This window comes from Sitophilus oryzae, unplaced genomic scaffold (genome assembly GCF_002938485.1).
Source record: "Sitophilus oryzae breed Bouriz unplaced genomic scaffold, Soryzae_2.0 scaffold_1518_pilon_pilon, whole genome shotgun sequence".
Lineage (NCBI taxonomy): Eukaryota > Metazoa > Arthropoda > Insecta > Coleoptera > Curculionidae > Sitophilus > Sitophilus oryzae.
This window is the reverse complement of record NW_022146190.1, coordinates 922,749-945,245: the sequence shown is the minus strand read 5'-3', so window position 1 is coordinate 945,245 and position 22,497 is coordinate 922,749.

The following is a 22,497-nucleotide window of genomic DNA, read 5'->3' as shown; positions in this document are numbered from 1 at the left end:
ATATCAAATACAAAAAGGCAAACAAAATCAAGCAGCCGATGCGTTATCAAGAATACCAATAAATAATCAAGAGTTAAACGCCTTAGAGACAGAATCAATCGATAATAACCCAGGAGATATTGACGAAGTAATCGAAGAATTAATAAAAATAGAGAAAGTTTACCTGATATAGAAGAAAAAGAATTAGAAGAAATATTAGGAATAAAACCTAAACCAAAATAATTATCCACTCAGATATACAAATAAGACCACCAAATCCTATAAAGAAAAAAGAATCAACTGATTTAGAAACACGTCATACCTCTCTAGAAGAACCAATAATAGGTCTCCCTATTTCAGAACGTTCATTAAACACTTATAAAAAATCAAGTAATATTCACCTACGGAGAAATCGATAATATAAAATGTAGACACGAACAAATATTCAAAAATACTCGAATATATGTAACTATATCACAACGCCGATCAACAGAAAACTTTGTAAAATTTCTCAAAGAATTTATTGACCCCAAACAAACTTATGCTATGTATTTTAAAGATCAATTAATAGCTAGAAATTTTATTATTACTTTACAAAAATTATTTAAAAATACTGCATTTAATTTTATTCAGTGTAGTAAATTTCTAAACGATATCGAAACATTAAACGAGCAAAAGAAAAAACTTGAAATGTACCACACGACAAAAACTTGTCATCGCGGTATCAATGAAATGAAAAACGCTTTAACATCAAAATTTTACTGGCCGAAAAATGAGCGAAGATATTGAAAACTACGTAAACAATTGTGAGACTTGTCAGAAAAATAAGTACGATCGAAGTCCACCCATCGTAAAAATTTAATTTAACACCTACAACATCGAAACCTTTCGAACAAATCCATATTGATACATTTAAAATATCAAATGAGAGCTTTTTAACAATTATAGATGCTTTTTCTAGATATGGACAAGCATATCATTTAAACGCTTTAACAGGTCCTACGATAATCGAAAATCTATACACTTTTATAACCCATCACGGTTTACCTTTGAAAATAACAACCGATTGTGGAACCGAGTTCAAAAACAAGGAAGTAGAAGATTTTTGTAAACTCTATAAAATTGAGATACACTATACAACACCGAAAAAATAGTACATCAAACTCACCTGTAGAGAGATTTCACTCATCTCTAATCGAACATTATAGATGTCTAAAAAGTGATCATCCAAATCTTAGTCCCAGTCAATTAATAAAACGATCTATATTAGGATATAATAATTCAATTCATAGCGTAACAAAACATACACCTTTTTTGAAATAATTAAAGGGCATATAAATAACACTGACCCATTCGATTTAAATGACGAAATAATAGTATCAAATTATATACAAAAACATAAAGAACAAGCTGAAGATCTTTATAGAAATATTCAAAGTATAAACGCAAGAACTAAGGAATTAATTATAACAAAAAGAAATGAGAAAAGACAAGATCCACCTGAATTCCTTAAATCAGATGTAGTTTATATAAAAACAAAAGCTAGAGGAAAAGATCAACCTAAATTTAAAAAGGCAACAATCGAAAAAGAAGATCAAATTAAATTAATAACAAATAAAGGAACATATCATAAAAGCCTAGCTAGAAAACCTAAGGTAAAGAAAAAATCAAATTTTCAGGAAAACAACGATGAAGAAGATCCAGATCCTGCTGACATTCCTGGTACTTCACACGAAGACAATTCTGTCTGGGACATCGAACTTAAAACTATAAAAAACCCTATTTTGCCTATGCAACTAGGAACCTCTAAGTTAGTTTATTCTAAGCACACATTTTTACATTATATAGATATAAACCCTATTATTAATCAATTAATTAATATAGAACAATGCTTTTCGCTTATTAAAAATCATGTAAATAAAGAAAACGTTACTAACCATATGTCATATTATGGATTATCAGAAAGTACTTTATTAAGAACGCAATTCTTGATCGATTCAACACAAAATAAATTAAAGAATCTTTATCCGCACATTAGGACAAAGCGTGGATTAGTAAATATTGTAGGAAAAACCTCTAAATGGCTTTTCGGTACACTAGATTCTGAAGACGGACAAAAATATCAAAATGCTATAAATAAGCTAGAACAAAATCAAAAAGGCTTAATAAACGAAGCTAATTTACAAATTTCCTTATCGAAAAACTTAATAAATAATTATAATAAAACAATTGTTTCTCTAACTACAAATCAGCAAAAATTAGAAAAAGTCTGAAACTATTCCAACAAACAGTTGATAAAACTATATCAAATCTAAATGCATACTTGAATTTTCAAGGCATTGTTTCGCAACTTAATCTAGACTGCCAGAGTCTGATTACTTTTCTCGATAATCTCGAAGACGCGATTATGTTTGCAAAGTTGAACGCCTTACATAACGTTATCATATCAAGCTACGAGTTAAATGAACTATTAAATTACTTAAGAAAAATTTATAAAAATAACGAAGTTCCAAATTTTAAAAATATATTAACCTATTATCAGTTATTGGGTACACAGGTAACATTTTCTGAAAATAAATTAATTTTCGCTATACACGTTCCTATAATTAGATCTAAGGAATACACCTTTACCACCTATACCCAATTATCCTAAATCAAAATATTTTCATTCCCAAATACCCATTCCTGGCACAAGAAGACCAGTCATACCAATTTGAGGAAGAAGCATGTCCATTCCTGGAAGAAAAATACTTCTGTCAAGAAAACTTCCATGCACGAGACGAATGCACTATCCAACTACTGTCCGGAAACTTCAACTGTTCAACGATCCACATCGACATAAAAGAATCCGTCATTGAACAAATCACACAAAAAGAAGTTCTACTCTTGCCAGCCAAAGAAGAACGAATATATGCGCAATGCAGAATCAATCAATACATCAATGTTAAGAAACCAACTTTAATAAATATTCCATCCGAATGCCAAGTGACCATCGATTCAAGAACATATAGAAACGATGTTCAACTAAGAAGAAGGAAAACCTTTAATCCTGCCTGAGGTACAACTAGAAAATCTTGAAAAACCAAAGTCCAAATTCGAATATATTGCTCGAAGCTATCGAAAATCAACTTCGACGATATATACGAGATAAAGAAAAATTCAATGAACTATCACCGATCAAAGAAGACGAAGAAAGAACCTATCAACCAGTCATCTTCGATATTGCGATTATTTTCATTTGTCTAATAATTGCAATATACCTAGTGTTCAGAAAATACCCACAACTCAAGAAGTACTTTCCATGTTTAAAGAAGAAAGAAGAACAGCATGTTCCAGTCCCACAGAAGAGGACCCCCGAAAATAACTCCGTTATTTTCTTGTCTTAACAGGGGAGGAGTTATATGTATAAATAAGTGTTATTTCATTGTAATTAAATACTGAATGCCTATTTTACATTATGTCACATATAAAAGCGAACTGCACGGTTCAAAGCAGACTTTTCGCTCTCTGTACTTTGTCGAGAACGTTTGTAACAATAAAATCGTTTTTTAAAAACAACTCTGTTAATTCAGACCTCAAAACTGGCGATAGTAGTTCTTACGTCATGTGTAACTTAGGAATACTTGATGGTATGGAATTTTTATTACAACAATATTGTAAATATAAACTATATGTATTATGAATTTATTATGCACATGTGGAACATACAGGGTGAGTTTCCTAATTCCTACGATGTTCTCTATGGGTATTTCGGAAACTACTGGAGATAGAGAGTCGGTTAAATGGGGAAAGAATTGCAGTTTTGTGGGGTCATAAATATGCGCCTTTCAGTTTTGCATTTCTGAAGGCAACGACGATTGAACTGGTTTCCATGGCTAACTAAGTGAAATTGTTTTAAAATGACAAGAATAATTGGTTATAAACTATAAGTAATTTTTCGAAAAAAACTAATTATAGCTTATATCGCTGAAAAGTTTAAAAATGGCGCTTTTTATGATGTCATGGCCAACTATGGTTTCCATTTAAAAAAAAACATATGTTTGTGTCATAATGTCAAAAATGATAGGCTTTAGAAAAAACGGAGGACGCAAGCTCATTAAGGATGTGATTATCTACAACTTTTATCTGAAAACTTTTTGTCTAAAATAGATTATAATGGAATTAGGGACAATTTTTAAAATAGCCAAATTTTGTTTTTTTTTCAAAATACCTAAAGTAAGCCATGAACTTTTTCAAAAATCTGAAAGGCGCATATTTATGACCTCACAAAATGGCAATTCTTTCCCTATTTAACCGACTCTCTATCTCCAGTAGTTTCCGAGATACCCATAGAGAACATCGTAGGAAACTCACCCTCTATATGATTTTATTGAAACAACACGCTACACTACCAAACTAAAACAAAGAAAAAAGAAAGAACAATAATTGATAGCGTGAGAATATTTAATAAACAGTATGATCAAAAAGTTTGATAATCAAGAGCTCTCTGCACTTTTTATGCAGATAAATAAACAATTCTTGTTTTTTTATCTTTTCTTTTACTTTCAAAGTCAAAGCCCGGTTTTATCACCAACCTCCCGATTATATGAAGCCGTATTATCGCGAAAAACTGGGGCCTGTAAGATCTATAGTGTTTTGTGTTTTTGTGTCTGCATCCAATTCCCTATACGTGTGCCTTACACCGGTTTTTGCAGGTTCTTGGGAGGGTTGGAGCATAGTAGTTTGATAGTAGTCTTCAGCAAAGAAGTTCATGATACAGGTTGAGCTTGTTCAGGTAGTACTTCTAGTCTTCAGTCTTATATCCTGTGTGATCCGCACTTTATTCCTGCTGAGTATTAGCAGTTCCTTTGTAGTTTTAGGATAAGGTTCTTGAATGAAGGCCTTGCTAATTTTGCTCCCGCATCTGTCTGTTATCATTGCTGTCTGTTATCATATCTGCGCATCTGTCTGCTATCATTTTTATTCAAGGTACTACAGGACACCAACATTAACTACACCTTAATTAGATCTCTGAAAAACTTGTACGAAGAATCGACATCACAAATTAAAATAGGCAACACATTATCTGGAAGATTCTTTGTCAATAAAGGTCTACGACAAGTATGCTGTGTTTCTCCCACATTATTTAAAATATATGTAGCAAAGGCCTTGAGACAATGGAAGAGAAAATGTAATGGAATGGGCATTAATCTGGGAGATACCTGTCTATATACCCTGCAGTTCGCAGATGATCAAGTTCTTATGGCCAACGATAAAGATGATTTGGAGTACATGACAAGGAAACTACAAGAGGAATATCAACGATGGGGTTTGGAAATAAATACAGGAAAAACTAAATATCTACCTATTGGTGCAGAACTATCTAGCGTACATCTAGAAAATGAAGAGATAGAAGCCTGCAATGACTACACCTATCTAGGAGTGATATTTGATACAACAGCTAAAGATGGCAAAGAAATTAAAAAACGAATATCACAAGCTAGAAGAACAATTGGCTGTCTGAATGGAGTATTTTGGAGTAATGAAATAGGGAAGAAACGGAAGATCAATATATACGAGACCCTGGTAAAGAGCAGTCTACGTTATGGTACAGAGACTTGGCGAATAACGGAAGCCAACCGAAAAAAACTGGAATCGATAGAAATGGATGCCTATAGAAGAACCTTAGGAATTTCCCGAAGGGATAGAGTCCGAAACGAAGACGTCCAACAGAGGATAGGAATAGAGGGATCTTTGGCAACCGACATCGAACGCCAACAATTTATGTGGTACGGACATGTCCAGAGGATGGATGACTCACGACTTCCAAAACAAATTATGCAATGGATACCCCAACATCGAAGAAAACGTGGAAGACCGAAGAAGACTTGGAAGGAGGGTGTCACAAGAGCAATGAGTGCCAGAAATCTAAGCGAGGGACAATGGAACGATCGGAAGACGTGGAAGTTAGGCATCGGACAACGTCGCAAGACGTTCTAAACCGATATAATATTGTACATATATACAGGGTGTTTCAAAACAAATGCGAAAAACTTCAGGGGATGATTCCTTGTTCAAAATAAAGGGTAGTTTGCTTTATAAACGTTGGGTCAAAAGTCAACCATTAGGGAGATATCGCGGTACAAAGATGGCGGAAAAATAATGTTTTTATTCTTTATCTTGAAAACGAAAAACGATAGACTAATGAAATTTTATGGAAACATTACTGTTATAAAAACACACTTTCTGGTGAATTTCTCACTTTTTTAAAATGAGTGGAAGGGGTTGAAATAAACTACCCCTATCATTCTTGTTAACGAAATTAAAAAAAAAGCTTATCAAACACAAGCAAAAAAATTAATTTGGATAGTTTAGTTTGTTTAGAAACTTTTTTATCTCTTGTGTTTTTTTGATAAAACTCACCGATTTGAAATTAAAAAATAAAATGTAAAGCATTACATATCAGGACAAAAAACATTTTTAGATAAAGAATCTAGTGGGCTGTTCTAATTTTTTAGGAAAAAATCTAGTCGGCCGCTGTCACTTTTTAGGATGTTTCTAATATTATTTTATTGACATTACTCTACTGCAATACGTTATTATCTAGATTCTTATTATTATCGTTATTATCACTAGATTCTTTATCTAAAAATGTTTTTTGATCCTGACATGTAATGCTTTACATGTTATTTTTTAATTTCAAATCGGCGAGTTTTATCAAAGAAACACAAGAGATAAAAAAGTTTCTAAATAAACCAAGCTATCCAAATCATTTTTTTTGCATGTGTTTGATAAGATTTTTCTTTAAATTTCGTTAACAAGAATGATAAGGGTAGTTTATTTCAACCCCTTCCACTCATTTTAAAAAAGTGAAAAAATTACCAGAAAGTGTATTTTCGTAACAGTACTTAATGCTCCCATAAAATTTCATTAGACTATCTCTTTTCGTTTTCAAGATAAAAAATAAAAACATTATTTTTCCGCCATCTTTGTACCGCGATATCTCCCTAATGGTTGACTTTTGACCCAACGTTTATGAAGCAAACTACCCTTTATTTTGAACAAGGAATCGCCCCCTGAAGTTTTTCGCATTTGTTTTGAAACACCCTGTATATATCTGTCTGTTTCTCCAATGGATGATCTGTTTTCCTTTGGTTTCATTTGTTCTGATTCCCCTCATTCATTTGGTTAAGCCCAGTGTTGGCTCTGGACTCTATGCTCTGGATCAAGATAGGGTTTCGATGATCCTTGCCTTGCTCTTTTCAGATTTTTCGTTGTCTTGGATGCGGCTATGGCTCGGCACCTAGAATAATTTAATATTATATTCCTGTTCTGGCTAAATTGATAAGCTAGAATAAATTATTACTAGTTATCAGGTACATATACCTTTCCCCTTAACTGCAAATAATAACTTTTTGTGTATAAATAAATTGATAATTAAATCGATCTAACTATCCGTAAGATGCATATACTATTATTTATTATGTTTTTTTCGGGTGCTGAATGCGAATCTGAGGTTTGCTAACAAACTTTCGTGACCGAACATGTGGAAAAAATTGTATTTTTAGCGTTTTTTTGTTAGATTAGGTTGTTAGGTTGGTTTTACCCTTAGACAAGGGTTTTACGTTAATTCTCGTTATTCAAGTTTTTTTCTCTGAAGAACTGTTTGGGTTCGATAGCCAGTTGAAAATTAGCATTTTTTGGTTGTCTCCACAAATACCTACATTGTGTACTCGAAAACTCTTAATTTATTATTAAAGTCTATAGTATGTGTTTTTTTAGTTTTAAGTTGAATGCTATATAGAAAGTAATTCCAACAATTTTACCATTATTTGTAAATATAACTCGATATTATTATTATTCTGGGTGCCGGGCCACAGCGGCATCCAAGGCAACGAAAAAACCGATGAGCTAGCTAGGCAGGGATCATCGGCATCCTATCTTGGTTCAGACCCAGTACTGGGAATACCCAAATGTATGGCCCGTAGTGCACTAAAACTCTGGATCAGGGAAAAGCAGAATGTCCATTGGAGAAACAGACAGGGGTACAGGCACAGCAAGGCTTTTATCTAAAGACCTAGCTCTAAAACCGCAAAAGAACTGCTAATGCTTAGCAGGAATAAAGTGCGGATTACAACAGGCCTCTTGACAGGACACATGGCTGTCAAGTGTTACCTGAACAAGCTCAACCTATATCAAGAAAGTCTTTGCTGCAGACTCTGCGATAAACATCCTGAAACAGCGGAGCACATAATATGTCATAGCGAGGCTCTGGATCGCGAGCGACACTTTTTATTTGGGAAAGCTAGGCTAGAATCGGAGGAACTATGCTCCCATCCTATCAAGGACCTGCATAAGCTAGTGCAGGGCACAGGGATAGGAGAATGGGTGAAGATATAAAAAGGAGACAAACACAATAGGCCTCACAGGTCGCAGTGTTTCCGGCAAAGGACGGCCCTTTGTTATGGAAAAAAATATAACTCGAAATAGAAGTACAGGTATACTTGCCGATGAAGGATATTCCACCATCACTTGTTAAAACATCAGATATGTATGAAAATTATAGAGTCCATTATGGGTGGTAATTCTTAAACTATAAAATTTAAATGAAGTGGAAAATGTAAAACATCTCGCAATAATGAACGACTCTGTACAGATAGGAAACAGAACTGTAATTACAATCCAACTACATTTTTCCAACGAATTGCCATAGTAATTCAAGATAAAAACATTACATACATTCAGATAATTAATTTTTTGGTTTCGAGTTTAGTCCGTATTCTTTTTTTTCCTTGTCATTTTTGATAGCTATTCTCGAGAAGATTGGAAGGTGGAAGCACAAAGAGTATAGAAAGATCCATAAGAATGCAAAGAAAGTAATTTGCTGCAATATCATTTACAGAGTCCATAGTGCCTCGCAGAAAAGGCAAAAATTGTATCACATCAAGTTGAAAAGGATCTCGATGTCTTTATGCGAGAAACACTTACGTTGGCCCCATTAAATAATTGCATTACAATAATGGGGTATATTCATATTTTGGGAATTTTGATTGGTCTATGTTGCCCTGGTATAAAAATGTCTTCTTTCTAAAACCAGAGAAAGGACAGGTATATCTCAAACACTATATGATACCCTTTCTTACAGCCAATAAAACTGATACTATTAATCTTTCCTGATTAAATCCTTCATGTTTAACCAGGGAAAATCAAAATTTCCCCTGGTTAAAGTTTTCCCTTAAAAATCCCCTAAAAATTAAAGTTTTACAAAAAAAATAATGACTTGAAATCCGTCATTAATGATTTTAAAGATCCCCAAGCGGCGCAAACACACTATAGGACGATATTGCTCGAAGTTGAAAACTTATTTCTAATGGATCTAAATAGTAAACAACTACATAGAAATCAGACTGCACTGAACGATTTAAGGTACATATACAGATAATACATAAGTATCTTCGTTCTAAAAACATAACACATAACACTGCTTCACTGCACGACGCTCACAAAGAATTTTCTTTCAAGTGCCAGGAGTGGTTATCCAACCAAACCAAATATAATGAACAAAAAAAAAGAAATCTACTATGTCTACTTTTATTTTATACAGGGTGTTCCTTAATGACATGCCAATATTTAAGGGGGTGATTCTTGGACCTATTCTAAGACAAAAACTTCATATGAATGTATGTCCTAAACATCTTACTTTCTGGGATACAGGGTGGTAAAATTTTCTAAAGAAAACTTCCTTTTATAATTACTCTGATTTTGATATAGATATCTTTATGAAACTTAATACACGTGTTCTATGCATCAAAATAAAAATACCTTTTTTGGTGTACAAAGAATTTTCTTTATTACATTGAATATTTTTGGAGAAAAAAGTGGTACACTATACACCACTGACTTCTCTTAAAATGAAAATTATCTTCAAACTCTCCATTCATTTCTAAACATTTTTGATCTCTTCATTTTTTTCGTCCGAGGCACAGTTTTTGCTTAAAAAAAATAAAGTCGGATTACTTCAGGCTCAAATCGCTGAAAATCTGATGCGGTGGCTGTTGTGTGGAAATCATTTCTGCATCGGCTGGAAGAAAATTAAGAAACAAAACAAATTTTTCTATATCAAAATTAGCATTATATCGTGTATCAAATTTAACATTGGAGATATTTTGAAAAAAGAAAATTAGAAAAATTTACCACACTGTATCTGAAAAGTTAAAAAGTTTAGGAGGTATATTCATATGAAGTTTTTTTCTTAGAATAGGTCCAAGAATCACCTTCTTAAATATTATCATGTCATTAAGAAACACCCTGTATAGAGGTATTATTTCTGAAAACTTTATATTTTTGGAGTTATAAGCAAAAAACCGCAATTTTTTTTGCGTTCTTTTGTTTTTTTCACAAAATTTTGTTAGCAAACATCAAATTCGGATTCAGCGCCCCAAAAAAAAGCGAAGAAAAAAAAAAAGAAAGGAGTAAATTAGAACTATCCCAAAATTTTCCCCCCAAAAAATATAAAATATTCTACGATAAATTTGTACGATCTTGAAAATCTTTTAGTAACAGTAAAATTCATTGTTAATAATCACCATATAGAAATAAAACAATGAATGTTAATAAATTAATATATGCTTTAAAGTAATTGTTATACCGACAGGTTATTAATTAGTAATAATGTAAAAAGTCAAGGAAAATCTATATAAAGCTCTTAGTAACAATGTCAAGAATGTTGTTTATATGTTGTTTAATAACGGCAATAACAAAAATAAATGTTGTGTTTACGACACCGCGATATTCGTTAAGCGAAGATACGAGCATGGATTTGTGTATGAAGTCATGTTCCAAAATCGTCTGATTTGACGTATATCAAAATGGAATAGATTAGGTTTATAGTTTTATATAGACGCAGAAGGAATAAAAATGACATAATTTTAAATATAGTCTATATAGTGAGGGAATATACAGGGTGGTACAACAAGATGGTGAAGAGGATTGTGTATTTGTGTCTATACAGTAATGAATTTCTAAAAATATAAAACTAAAAAATTAAGCAAATCTTTGTCCTCGAGTTGGGTCTTGTAAGTTCCTAGAGTTCTTACATACTTCTCGATTGACACGATGGGGCGGTGGGGTCTGAGAGTTTACCCCAATTAGCCTTATCGAGAGCTGAGAACAACGATATCGCCGCGCCGACGCCCTCCGGGAAGCCTTCAAAAAATCACTTCCACCGATAACTTCAATCTCAATCGTGGATGCTGAACAAGGCTGGACAAAACTAAGAGATGCGATTCATAAAACCAGCGAAGCAGTACTGGGAAAATTCAACAAAAAGGAACAACCAGACTGGTTTAACGAAAATCAACCGCATATACAGGCTTTGTTGGAACAAAAGCATAGATCACATCAAGCCGTCACTGCAAATCCACACAATCCAAGACAAGCAGACAACTTTAAAACAGCCAACAACACGCTCCGAAGAAACCTGCGCCAACTAAAAGATAACTGGTGGTCGCAAAAAGCTAGTCAGATTCAAGAGTATGCCACGCATCACGACTATCGTAAATTCTTCGAGGCTGTAAAAGAAGTATATGGCCCAACTAAGAAGGCAAAATGCCCAATCATGGCACAAAATGGCGAACTTCTAAAAGAGGAAGAGCAAATAAGAAACCGCTGGAAAGAGCATTACAGCCATATCTTTAACCAAGAAAACAACCCCAATATGGAAGCACTCAGCACAATACCTCAGTATAACAGCCTCGATGTATTAGATATCCCAATAACAGAACAGGAAATAAAGGACTCCATAAAACAGCTTCAAAACAACAAATCAGCTGGCTGAGACGCGATTCCGGCGGAAATCTATAAGTGTGCAAGTAAAGAACTTATTGGTCATCTTAAGGCTCTCTTCGATGTTATATGGACGGGATAGGAGGTGCATTAGACTGAAGGAAGTGCATTAGACTGCGGAAACTACCGAGGAATTTTACTACTGGCTATCGGAGGAAAGAGGAAAAATTCTTGCAAAAATTATGTCAAACCGCATTCACCCACATATAGAAAAAATCCTCCCAGAATCGCAAACGGGTTTTCGCACCTACCGGGGTATCGTCGATTCCATATTCTCCATCCGTCAACTACAGGGAAAAGTAAAATAGAAGCAGTCTAAACTTTATGTTGCATTCATTGATCTAACAAAAGCCTTCGACTCTGTGAACAGAGATGCACTTTGGGCAATTATGAAAAAGTTCGGAGTACCCAACAAATTTCTTATATTGTGTAAAAGCCTCCATAACAACAACTCAAGAGTCTCATATCATGGATCACTGAGCGATCCCTTCCTAACAAACACAGGCGTTAGGCAGGGATGTGTCTTAGCGCCTCTCCTATTCAATATATTCATGACCGCGCTCTCCATAATATAGTGAACAGCAAACAGCAGGAGAGAGGTTAGATACAGATACAGGCACTAGATACAGATACGACGGCGGTCTGTTCAACATAAAAAGACTCAGGGCAAAAACGCGTAGAAAATTCATCACAGAACTTACGCTGATGACTGTGCTCTAGTTGCAATTACGTTACAGCAATTGCAAGAAATGTTGAACACATATACATCGGCATACGAGGCTTTGGGACTTAACTGAACATCGATAAAACTAAAATCATGTGCACTCCGCCGGAAGATCACAACAATGCTATAAAAATCGGAGAACTATTGGACTATGTAGCGGAATTCAATTATCTCGGCAGTTTGATTTTGGAGAAGGCCAATATCGACTCTGAAATTCAGCACAGGATTAGCAACGCCTCAAGAGCATTCTGGAAATTAAAAGACAGGGTTTTCTACAATCATGACTTGAGCACAAAAACGAAACTTGCAGTGCGAAATCTGGTTGCCGTACCGCCGACACATGAACGCATTAAACAAGTTGCAACAGAGACATCTTAGACAACTCTTAATAATCAAATGGTTCCATCATGTCTCAAACGTATCGGTCCTTGAAAAAGCTAACTGCGAGAGTATTGAAGTAATGCTTACAAAGTCCCGCTTAAGATGGGCTGTGACCAAAATGTCTGTCAAAAAGCTGTCTAGCGCCCTCTTTTTTCCGAATCCTGGATCCGCCCCTGGATAGAGTTATGAATTTTCTCAGATTCTGTAATATCTGTAGAAAGAAAAATCAATCCTCTCCTAGTGTCATATGAGTTAACAATAACAATAACAATTTTATTTGTTTACCAATAATCTGCAAAATAAAAACACTAAATCACCACAATACACCAAAACACTTTTAGTTTTACAGTGTTTTTATTTTGCTGTGGTAACACCAAAGGTTCCAACCCCCAACTGTAATATCAATAATCTCTCAGTATATTTAAGGTGTGCAAGTATATTTTAGAGCTATGGAACGATGCATGCTGCTGCGGGTCTGTCTACAAGACAAAATTCATAATGAAAACATCGGGAGGCAAGAGGCAAATAAGAGTTACCCATATAATTCAGGAAGTGGCTAAAATGAAATGAGCTATCATCTAGCTAACCATCTTGCTAGACTGGATAAAGACAGACGGGCGTATAGAATAACAGTGTGGAGGCCAAGACAAACTAACAGAAGTGTATAGGACGTTCAAAGAAACGTTGGGTTACAGTACACAGACATGGTAAAAATATACACACTTATGCTTAATATCATTCCACATATTTTTCGATTTAGTTTTGTACGTTTATATCTAATTATTTACCTTCACTTATGTTATTTTAGTAATTACGAACTACCTGCCTTCGTTTATGTAGTTTTGATAAAACATGTTTTGACTATGATTTGAAGAAGGGCAAGGAGAAAAAAATACTATGTAACTTTTATAGGAATTTTGAAGTAATCAACTTATTAATCTTTTGAGAACATCAAGTCCCAAACACATTTTAAATTGTAATTTTATACAACAAGCAAGGTCCAAATAATAACGCATACAGTAATTTTTTTTTTGTGTGTTTTAATGTAATATTTGGCCACATTATATCAGTTTTCCCTTTACAAGTCAGTTTTCTGGCATAGTCTGTTTTCCCCTTACCCTTTATTTGTTTTAATTTAGTTTCCACACACTATTCCTGCAAATGTGGAAGGGGTATATTTTTTTTGCCCTGCTAGAAGAAACTATAACAATCGGGCAACCTTAAGTATACTTCCACATCCTAATAGAAATGATTCCAATGACAAACCAAAAAGAGAGAGAGAAAATGAAGAAAAAATTAAATTCTCTGAAATAAGTGGGTTATCTATAATGTAATATATCACATTATTCACCTGTCATACTTTCATTGAACTTATTACCTGTTCTCAATACAGATAAATCCATTATTTCCGAAAAATAAATAAATAAATAAATTGTCTGTAGTTCTAAAATATTTTATTTATGTATACATAATTATTAGTACCTAGTATTTCCTAAGTATATAGATTTAGAGATATAAGATTAGTTTAGTGAGTGTAATTCATGTAATACAACTGCATATTTTTTTCTAGAAATTTCTGATTACAGAAAGTTTTTATTTTCTGTCTTCTTTATTGATAATGACAAAGCCTTATTTGTCTATAATTTTCTTTATACAAGCACTAATATATAATCGTCCTTTTTCAAATATAGACGAACCCATATTATGTGAACGTTTAGAGTAGTGTTGGGAAAATTCGAATTAAATAATACGACTAATTCGATAGTAAATTAAAACTAACTAATTCGAATTATCTTTTTCGATATAATCGAGATAAAAATTAGTAGTATTTTATATTATATCTGTGGTAACCGAATTACAAATGAACATAAAACATAACCTCTTATGGACGAATACGAATATTAGTAATTAGTATAGTACTATTAGTAGTATTAGTAGTATTCTTTCGTTCGGAACGAACTGAAAATTTTCACTTAAACTGATTTATAAAGGGAATCGACAAAGAAAGGAATGATCCGATATAGAAAAATCCAGAAATCATTGTTATTTCCTATACCACGTAGGAATAAATCAGTTTAAGTGAAAATTTTCATTTCGTTCAGAATGAAAGAATACTACTATATTTGGTTCATTTCCATCTCACCCAAATTTCACCGAACACCTGCCGAACACTAAAATTAATTTTCTTCTTTTATCTAAAATTATTGATTGCAACTGATAAAGTAAAAAGAAATACGAACCGCACGTAAACAAGGACATATACTTATATCGTTTTAGAAGAAGCTTTTATTTTAGATATGAGCTTTTCAATAGGAATTGAAACAATCATAAACTCGGCACTTTTAAATTTAAAACTTTAAATTATGGTTTAATTTATTAAACGGCTTCGGCACAGTTAATAGAATACATTGAATTAAGATTTTTTTTTATTCAGTGATAGAATATAGGTATGGCAATGGTTCAGAATTTGTTTAAAATAGCCCCTAGACGAGCACTAGCTGGGACGAATTTATTTTTAGATTAAATTTATAATACTACTAAATAATTCGAATTATTAATTCGATTGTGAAATATGAATTATTACTAATTATTCGATGGCGAAAATAATTCGATTATTCCCATCACTAGTTTAGAGTTTGTTTTTACCATAGAATGTCATATCCTAACTGGGTTCGGGACGTAGACCATTGATTTAACTAGACGGTATTTTACTGAATGGCGCTCTGCTTTGATTTATATTCTTTTTCTTTTTGAGAGTGGTATATTGCTTCTAAAAAATAACAACCGCGAAAATGTAGTAAACTTAAAAAAGGAACGTAACATTTAATACTGAGAAAATTCCATAAAATGATGTTATAAAATCAAAGTCGGTATTATTGTTACTACAATTTGAAGAAAAACACTTGAGTTGTGAATATAAACACAGTTAGAAGTTTAAATTCAAATAGACTCTTAACTTTTCTTATAAAACATATTTTATTATTTGCGCGTTTGTTATCTGTGGTAATATTGTATATTTAACAGTAATCATAGTATAAAACAATATATAAAATTGAATAATAAACACATGAATCCCTCGTATTACGCGGAATATTTTTGCGCGGTTTCGCTTACACGCGTTTGTACTTTTGACACCAGTAGCTTGTTTTACGCGGTTTAATTAATAACCTAGGAATAGATATGTCGCACTACCATGATCCAGAGAAGGATCTGAGAAGCCAGATAAACAGAGCAACGGCCATATCAGGATATCTGAGACAAATAGTGTGGACAAACCCCTTCATGCGAACAGACAGCAAAATTAACATTTATAAGACCTGCATCAGACCAACAATGACATATGGCATAGAAATCCGAGAGGAAACAAACAAAACCAAAAGCGTGTTAAGAGTCGCTGAAATGAAGAACCTAAGAGACCATAATGGGGAAGACTAGAACAGACAGAATTAGAAACACAAATATCAGACAACAATGGAGGACGTAGTGAGATAGGACAGGCAAAGAAAAAGACAACAGTTTGCACACGTAAAACGCATGGAAGGAAACAGGCTACCACGCATAGCTCTTGAAGGGAAACCCATGGATAAGAGACAGCCGGGAAGACCTCCAAAAATATGGAAAGACAGTTGGCAGTCCATCTCCCAAGAACTCCTACAGAGGCAACCTTAAAATTAACAGATCGAAAGATCTCAAATAAGTAAAAGAAGAAGAAGAAGAAGACTTATGCGCGGTTTAATTAATTCCATGTTAGATAGGAAAGGTGACGTAGTAAAGTTTACGTAGTGAAGTTTATGACGATATTAAATATTTTTCAAGTTATTCTTGCATTACAACTTATTATCCAAAGCTTCCTATTATTCCAAAGTAAAAATGTTTATTATAAGAAATAATAATTAAATTAACATAAATTTTCGTTGATACAAGATTTTCTGAATGTCAGTATATTGTAAAATAACTATGTATTTTAACAACATTACTGTAATTTTGAAAAACATGATGTCTAAACTTATTTTTTTTAAATATAAATAAAATGATTATGACAATGATAATACTAAACAATAAAGGAAAACTATAAATAAACCCCGAGACATACAGAAATTAAAGTATACTAGATATCAATAAAATGGATTAACGACCCGATCTTCCATATTAATCACAATTACATGCCATTTTGTTAGTTCAGTCAGATCAGCCGAACAAAAGAATAACAACTTTCACTAGCCATAGCCTTTATAGACTTTGAGAAGGCTTTCGACTCAACTAAGGTCAATAATAGAAGCCCTAGCGAAACAAGGTATTGACAGGCCTTATATAGAAACTCTCACCAATATATACAAATGAGCCAAAGCAAGAGTAATGGTATATAAAAAAACCCAGAGTTCACAACTGGCACATGAGTACAACAGGGAGACGCGATATCCCAAAACTGTTTACATCAACACTAGAAGAAATGTTCCGTTAACTGGACTGGACCAACAAAGGATTAAAAATAGATGGATAATATCTTAACCATCTAAGATTTGCTGATGACATAGTTCTAATTGTCAATAGTCCTGTAGAACTACAAGCAGAAATTAACGAACTAAATACAGCCAGTGATGAAGTAGGTCTCAAATGAATTTAGCAAAAACTAAAGTAATGTACAACAGAACTAGTAGACAGAAAGATATTCTAATAAATAACACAACACTGGAAATAGAGAAAAATATATATATTCGGGACACTAATACCCAGTTCGGGATCTCTACTACCAGAAATCGAAAGAAGAATTTTAAGTTAACATGGTGTACTTATGGAGGAAACTCAATCATATTCAAATCTAGAATGCAACTTTATCTGAAGAAGAAAACATTCGACCAATATGTACTACTAGTCATGACCTATGCATGTGAAACCTGGACACTTAAAACTGACATTATAAAGAAACTGCAGGTCACACAATGCTCAATGGAACCGTAAAACGACAAAAGACCCAGGTAATAAATGCCATCCACAGAATCAAACCCTTCGAGTGGCAATGGACAGGACACCTGGCAAGAAAGACGGACAACAGATGGACCACAAAAATTACAGCATGGTATCCACGAGGAATTAAGAGACCAAGAACAAAACCGAACCTGAGATGGGGATATTAGGAAATTAGCAGGGATAACGTGAGTCCGCATTGCCAACGATAGAGAGTATCTAAATATGTGAGGGAGGCTGCATAATCTACACCATAATTGTAAGTAGACTCCTTACATTGACGGTAAGAGGAGGCCGGGTGGACAACTGAAAAGGTACAAGGACATTTTCCACGAAAACTTAAAGGGGATTAACATGCAGAATGAGTGGGAAGAAGCAGCTCACAATAGGAATCAATGGAGAAGAGTTGTAAACTCAGTTAACAGCGACAACCAAAAAGTAAAGAGGCAACAAAGCAATGAGATTTTTGAATGTCCGGAGTGCGGTAGGCAGATAACATCACGTATCGGGCTTTTCAGTCACAGAAAAGCTCATGAAAGAAAACGCCTTGCGTGACCATCTTCTGGTGTGTGGAATACTCGTCAGCGAGTAATGGCTGTATGTATGTACCATAATTGGTGGGTGATGATAAAATCATACATTGATCAAAATGTTGACCAAATACAATCAGAGACTTTTATTGGTATATCGAAATAAAAACTTCTTCTTCTTAAGGTGCCGACTTCTTACGAAGTTTGGCGACCATCATGACTAATTTTATTTTGTTGACTGCTGCCCTGAACAGGTCGTTTGATGTACAGTTGAACCATTCTCTGAGATTTCGAAGCCACGACATCCGTCTTCTTCCTATGCTTCTCTTCCCTATTATTTTACCCTGGATAATTAGTTGTAGAAGCTTGTATCTTGTACCTCTCATTACGTGGCCCATATATTGTAGTTTTCTGATTTTCACCTCTTGGGACAATTCTAGATCTTTTGAGACTCTTCGTAAGACTTCTTCATTGGTAATTCTGTCAACGTATGATATCCGGAGTACCCTTCTGTAAAGTCACATCTCGAAGGCATCTATCTTCTTAAGCATTTGTTTTGTTTATAAATAAAAACTACACCATACTAAACATCTGTATTCAACTTTGAATTATAGAAACATTGTAAAATGTACATAAAACAATTTTATTAACGAATGTTTCCGAACACCTCTCAAGTTACTTAGTTCTTTAGGAAAGTTTCTAACATTATCTAGATATCTAGCTTCTAATTATAGTCATGTGATTTATACAGGGTCCGGCAATATGGCGTCGAGCATCTGTAGCTCCTAGAATAGAAAACTTGGAAATTTTGTTTTAAAGTATGTACGAAGATGTATTTCAGGAAAATATGTTGACTTCTATAGGGTGGCTCAAAAAAGGGGATCGGGATGATTTTTTTAAATGGAACACTCTGTATATTATTGCATTTTTGGCTTCCTTTCAAATCACTTCACATAATCCTAAGACATGAGTAAATATATTTCGATAATTTCAGAATTATTAATAAATAAATAAAAAATCTATATTTTTCTTAAAAAACTGCCTAGAAATTATTAATAATACATACAAGAACTGTCATGTAGCCAAAAATATATTTGGTATTTACTATAGATGGTTTGTACTTACTTTGCTATAAATATAGAAATCGTAAATCATACGGGATGTTCAAAATTCTGCGCCAAACTTTCTAATATATAAAATAATTTTTCTTCGTTTTTTTAATGGAATACCCTGTATATTATTATTTCAATGGATGGAGAAATACAAAATGGACATTTTTTGTATTTAGAGTAATACAAAATTTTTAACGGTTTCGCAGATATTCGCGGTTTTATATTTCATATGGTATTGTCCACAGTAAATTTTTATCAAAGCAACCTAATGATTTTTTCTCTCATATTTTACCATTGAAAGCGCCATATGAAATTATACTGCGTGTATCTGCAAAACTATTAAAAATTTTGAAATACTTTAAATACAAAAAAAATTTTTTTTTAACTCTTCATTTAATGAAAAAATAATATACAGGGTGTTCCATTAAAAAGAGAACAAAGAAAAATTATGTTATATTTTAGAAAGTTTGGCGTAGAATATTGAACATCCTGTATGATTTACAATTACGATATTTATAGCAAAGTAAGAACAGACCATCTAAAGTAAATACCTAATATAGTTTTGATTTCAGATCAGTTTTTATATTTTTAATAATTCTTTTAAGAAGGGCTGAACAATATATATTTTTGATTTATTTATTAATATCTCTGAAACTATCGAAATATATTTACTCATATCTTAGGATTACATAAAGTTATCTGAAAGGAAGCCAAAAATGCACTAATATACAGGGTGTTCCATTTAAAAAAATATCCAGATCCACTCACCCCTTTTTCAGTCACCCTATAGAAGTTAAAATATTTTCCTGAAATACATCCTGATACATACTTTAGGTTTACACTTAAACAAAATTCTCAAGTTTTTTATTTTAGGAGCTACAGATGCCTGACGCACTATTGCCGGACCCTGTATTTAAACTAGCATTGCTTCTCTAGTGATGTCAATGGTCTACGGCGCTCTGCTTTAAAATTTTTAAGTCCAAATATGGTAATCGTTCGTTTCAACGGATTCCAGCTTATTCGGTTAATGGCATCGGTCCCGATAATGGACAGATAAAAGAACCAAAGAGATGAATAGTAAATAATTTGGGCGAAACTGAATTGTTGCCAGAACTGGCTTTTGTAAGGGCGTGGCAATATAGGGCTAAAAATAGAAGGATGTGAGCGGAAATGCTCTCATTGTTATTTAAATTTAATGTTGTCACAATATTTTATTTTGACTTTTCGAAGAGATGTTTTGATTTCGAAAAAGTTATCCCTTTTAATCAATCAATTATATCTGATATACCGGTTGGTGCATCGTCGGACGAAACAGGAAATCCCATGTAAATTTTAATGGGGTCAATTATTGGCTTCCCTAATTATTTTAGGGAATAATTCTATTTAGGTTTATTGAAGAGCACTAAAACCCACATTCAAAAGAATAACTTTAGATATTTTTGATTAGCTCGTTTACGAGTTATCGCCGATTTCTTTTTAAATATTTCTCCTTTCTTATGGCCCTGTATTTACTTATGAGCACCAATCAAGGTAAAAGATAACTGAAGTTGTCATTTCAGAAATTTACCTATTTAGTGCTTTATTATTATTGAAAAAAAATTTAGGTACTATTAAATAGTTAGAACTTTAGGATTTAAGAAGATGTTCATATATTCCTCTATCGACTGCTAGACAATAACCCAGGCGATCATAAAATTCTCTTCTTACATTCGCTAGTTGGTAAACTGAAATTCTATTGCATTGGGCAGAAATAGCATTTTTTAACTCGTCTAGATTTGAGTATTTTTTATCCTTGTATATCCTGTTTTTAAATGGCCCCAGAGAAAGAAATCATTTGGCGAAATATTAGGAGACCTTGCTGGCCACTAAATAGATAAATTTCTGAAATGACAACTTCATTTGACAGTTATCTTTTACTTTGACTGGTGCTCATAAGTAAATACAGGGCCATAAGAAAGGAGAAATATTTAAAAAGAAATCGGCGATAACTCGTAAACGGGTTAATCAAAAATATCTAAAGTTATTCTTTTGAATGTGGGCTTTAGTGCTCTTCAATAAACCTAAATAGAATTATTCTCTAAAATAATTAGGGAACCCAATAATTGACCCCATTAAAATTTACATGGAATTTCCTATGTCCCGCTCGACGATGCAACACCCGGTATAGGAGACTTTATTTTTTAGATTTAGAATTTTTCCAAATCAGTCGCTCTAAAAAGCTATTTTGTGAATGTCACAAATATATCGCGATTTTAGGTAGAGCAATTTTTTGGATAAATCATATACAGGGTCTTCAAAAACCTACTCAATTTGCGATATTGAAATATTTATTTGCATATAACTGTCAATTTAGAAATCCTTTGCCTCTACACATTTTTGCCTAGGGCTAGCATTTTGATTTAGGATGGGGCAAAAAAAATGGCAAGTCAGTAACAGAAATCTGTTTCACCTTATAGCCAAAGAATATAGCAAGTAAGTCTACTTAACTCAGCAAAACATTAACTTGTAATTTGAGAAAAAATAAGCATTGAGTGATATATGGGTATATTGATAAAAGAGATTTAAATTATAAGAAAATGCACATTTTATACGAAGACTTGAAGGGATAGGTAAAAATGATATAATACAATTTGATAGACAATTAAACTGTGCATCCTCCATTTCACTCCTAAAACATACAGGGTGTTCCATTTAAATTAAACAAGTTATTGCCGGTTAAAGATACTAATTATTTAAAATAATTTTTTAGACACTCTGTATAAGGTAGTATTATTTTATTATAACAATACAATATCATCAATAAATAAACTTCAGTAAATATTTAGTATTAAAAACTTTGATACCCTCGGAGAAATGAAGCTTTAAATTTTTTACTGCAATTTCACAAAATTGAAAATATTTCAAAAACGGTAAGATTTAAGTGTGGTAAACCTTAATCCTTAATCAAATTTACGTTTATTTCAATTGTAGAATCTAAAAATAG